This window comes from Thalia democratica, chromosome 4, assembly GCF_965202585.1.
Source record: "Thalia democratica chromosome 4, ktThaDemo2.hap1.1, whole genome shotgun sequence".
Lineage (NCBI taxonomy): Eukaryota > Metazoa > Chordata > Thaliacea > Salpida > Salpidae > Thalia > Thalia democratica.
Genome location: NC_139168.1, coordinates 65,908,833 through 65,912,727, shown reverse-complemented (window position 1 = coordinate 65,912,727; position 3,895 = coordinate 65,908,833). Strand labels below are relative to the sequence as shown.

Genomic DNA, 3,895 nt, shown 5'->3' with positions numbered 1-3,895 from the left:
AGGTAAAAAACAACTTTATCAAAGTAAAATTACTTATATCAAACTGTTTTTACTACATAACTTAAGCTAATTTTCAGCTTTTAAAAAATCGCAAGTAGTAAATCGTTTCTGTTTTAGTCTATTAACCTTTGACAAAGCTTTAGTTCATCTGTAAAAAAATTTTTTTTTTCACTATGAAGTTTTGAAAAGTATAAGTTTATTTTTTTAAAGAATTCAACTTTATAATTACCTTAAAATAAAGTTTTCATTACCATAACTAAGATAACCTACTAAACTTAGTTTTCAACACATTCATATTATTGTTAATAGAATCATAACAAACAATTTTGAAATTAAAGAAAGTTTACATTCTTATATGCTATTTATACTGTTAGTGAATTTGCTAATGTAATTTTAAGACAGAGTTCTATTAATTAACACTTGAAGAAAGATGTTCTTTGACTATTTGTAAAAGAAGTGTCGAGCAACAATTACACTATATATTATTATAATTGTTATACCAATAAGTATCTGTTTAGTTTTTACTTGTAATTCCATATTTCAGTATGTATTTCAATTGTTATGTTTATATTGCAACAACCACAAAGTTGTTTGTTCGCTGTAGCCATTAACCACTTTTTCGGCTTTTATTTTATACTATAAAAATTAAGTATTTTGTTTTCTCAGTTTAGAATATGATTGTAAACAAAAAAAATAATTGTATACAAAACTTCTTATTGTAAACACGTATATTAAGTTTTCAAAAGAATAACATTAACTGGCTTAACTAAGAGGAGTTTAGTCTGTGCTTAAATACTTTATTTTTTTTAATGTCGCTTTATTTCACAAAATAAGAGTATTTATTTGAAAAAATCTCTTGTATCAGAGAAAATTGTTCATTTTCTAATGGGTTTTATGTGATGGTAAAGCAACAAATATTCATAACATGATGATAAAAACTAAGTATATAATCGTTACAAGATTTAATTAAATCAACCATGATGGTCGAGTGGTTAAAACGAAAATAACCATTCGAGTGTACCGAGATCGAATCCAGCTGGTGGCATATTTTTTAACATTTGCATGGTAGTTTGTGTTGGAAAATTGTGAAGAAATTTTTTATTAAAAAAAAACCTTTTAATTACAACAGAAAGTTCTTTAGAATCAGTAAAAGATGTAACATTAATTTACTCGACTTGCTTGTTTTTATTTCGTTTATAACCGAAAGTTGGTTAGCTAGGCAGCTTCACAACTTATTTATTTTGCACTTGCCGTTTAGACTAGTAAAGTGAATATTTTTTTAGTTACAAAAAAGTAAATCAATTTTTTATAATTAAATCGTTGAGCGTATTGATTCTGATTTTTATTTATTTGTATCTACTTTTCAAATTTAAATAGTGTCTAGTTTACAAGCTTTTAATAATACTTTACTTTAGTAAAAAATTAGTTTGTGTTTTGTTACGCAAAGTTAACATAAATGATAAAACTATATATTTGAAAAACCCTAGAGTGTTGGCCCGTCTTAATGTAAAGCGTATAGAAAAGTCTGACTGACAATCTGGCTTCAGACAGCAAGACTAAACAGAACATTTAGTTTATGATCCACCAACATTCACTGGTTTTAAGTTCTTTACTTATAACCAACAAGTGCTGCCTTTTCATTTTCATGTATTGACAGTAGTTGTAAACAAATATACATGAAAGTGACTTACAAGTTTTTAAGTTAAGTAAACTAAGCTTTTTTTTGTTTAAATTCAAACTTAATTAACTTAGTTAGTTTTACCATCAGTTCGTAGTTTATTTTTCAAACACGATTTACAATGTTTATATAAATAAACAGAAGACCTTTCAAAGTGTTTTGTGTGTAAAATTGAGACGGTTCGTAAAAAGTTTTATTAAATATATATATTACTTACAAATTCAGTTAGATTACAATTTTGCCTGAAAACAAACTAACTATGCTGAACAAATCTCAAAATTATTTACAACTGTTTTAATATTTATATTTAATACAAAAATAAAACAACTCTTTTTTGTTGTAACTTAAATTTCACAATTTTACATATTTAAATAAATAGTATGTGTTAAGTATAAACACTTCTTTACACGTTTATTCGACTCAATGCTTTATGCACAAATTTTTATTCATAGTAACTTTCATTCGCGCGAAAATTAGTAACTTTACATAAAAAAGTTATATGATGTAATATTTTAACAGTCAAACTGACTATTCACAGTACTTTTGAAAATTTTGTTCCTTTTTGAAACAATAGTATAAAACATTTAATTAGCATACTAGTTAGTAAAACATGTTAAATAATATATTTTTCCAACATGTACTTTGCTTTTCTTTTTTTTTAAAGTATTTAGTATTACATACTATGAAAAAAAATGAAAATATTATTATTAATAAATGTAATATCAAAAAATTTAAATTAAGACAGATAAATTTTAAACACGAGAAAATTATGACAAATGTTGCCATAGTAACGGGTTCCAACAAGGGCATCGGGCTCGCCATCGTCAGGGGGCTGTGCCAGAAGTTCGACGGGGACGTCTTCATTCTGTCCAGGAACGAGCAGCGCGGCAGGGAGGCGGTGAAGACCCTTGAGAGAGAGGGACTCTACCCCCAGTTCCACGAATTGGACGTTTGCGACGTCAAGAGCATCGAGCGGCTCAAAAGCTTCATGACGTCACAGTACGGGGGCATCGACGTCATCGTGAACAACGCGGGCATCGCGTACGACTCGACCGACGCGACGCCGCAGTGAAAAAGGCGGAGGACTGCGTGAGGACGAACTACACTTGAACCGTCGACATCAGCAGGATCCTGTTTCCTATTGTGAGGAGGGGTGGCAGGATCGTCAACGTGTCCAGCACTTTGAGCATCATGTACCTCAAGCAGTTGAGCGAGGAGAACCAAAAGTTCTTCAGGAGGGAGACGCTGACGGAGGAGGAGCTGACGGGGAAGATGGAGGAGTTCGTCGAGAGCTGCCGGAGGGGGACTTGCAAGGAAGACGGGTTCGTGGAGCAGCCGTACGGAATGTCCAAGGTCGGCATGTCCGCGCTCACCTTCGTGTGGGCCAGGAAGCTAAAGGGTAGTGACGTCATAATCAACGCGGTGTGCCCCGGATGGGTGAAGACGGACTTGGGCGGGGATAAGGCCTCGAGGACGCCCGATCAGGGCGCCGAAGCCCCCGTTTACCTGGCGACGCTTCCGGTCGGGGTGGAGTCCCCGAACGGTGAATTCGTTTCTTCGGAAAAGAACATAAAGGAATGGTGAAAAAATAAATTTTGTTAAAAATATTTAACAGTTTTGTGTTAAAATTGAAATGAAGTGATATTTATGACATTGTTAGTTTGAATACTTTTTCTTTTGTTATAAGTGCTGAGATCTACCCAAAAAAAAAATAAAGAAATTCTTTTTAAAACACGTTTAACAAAAACATTTAATCAGCACTAATACAGTAAAATAACTTTTTAAAAGCTATTATGCCAACTTTTAGAAACACAGTTATAAAAAAGTTAAAAAGTTACTCAGATTATTTATGCAAATGCAACAAGTCACTTGTGTAGATTTTCTTCTAATCATTTATCTACAGTATAAAAAATTTTAGAGTTTATTAATTAATTTAATTCTTTGATATTTTTAAAGATTTAAGCATAAATCAGTTCCCTTGACTATATTACCGAATGTCAATTTCTGTATCGTTTTCAATAAACTAAAAAACTTATAAGTTTTATAAAACTATCACTTATTTTGGTTTTTAATTTATTGTTTTTTAATGACTAAAAAGAGTATAATATACTTTCTATAGAAAAAAATCAGATTGGGTAAAATGTGTCTTGGGTTACAACTTAAAATTTGCAAAGTAAGCATAAAATTTCAAGTGTGAAATTATAAAAACTAATGAAA

The 3,895-nt window shown here is 31.0% G+C and overlaps 1 pseudogene; it reads left to right on the top strand.

Moving 5' to 3' along the window:
- The first annotated feature begins 2,869 nt into the window (after positions 1 to 2,869).
- LOC145833585 (carbonyl reductase [NADPH] 1 pseudogene) lies at positions 2,870 to 3,262 on the top strand (annotated as a pseudogene).
- Positions 3,263 to 3,895: the final 633 nt, after the last annotated feature.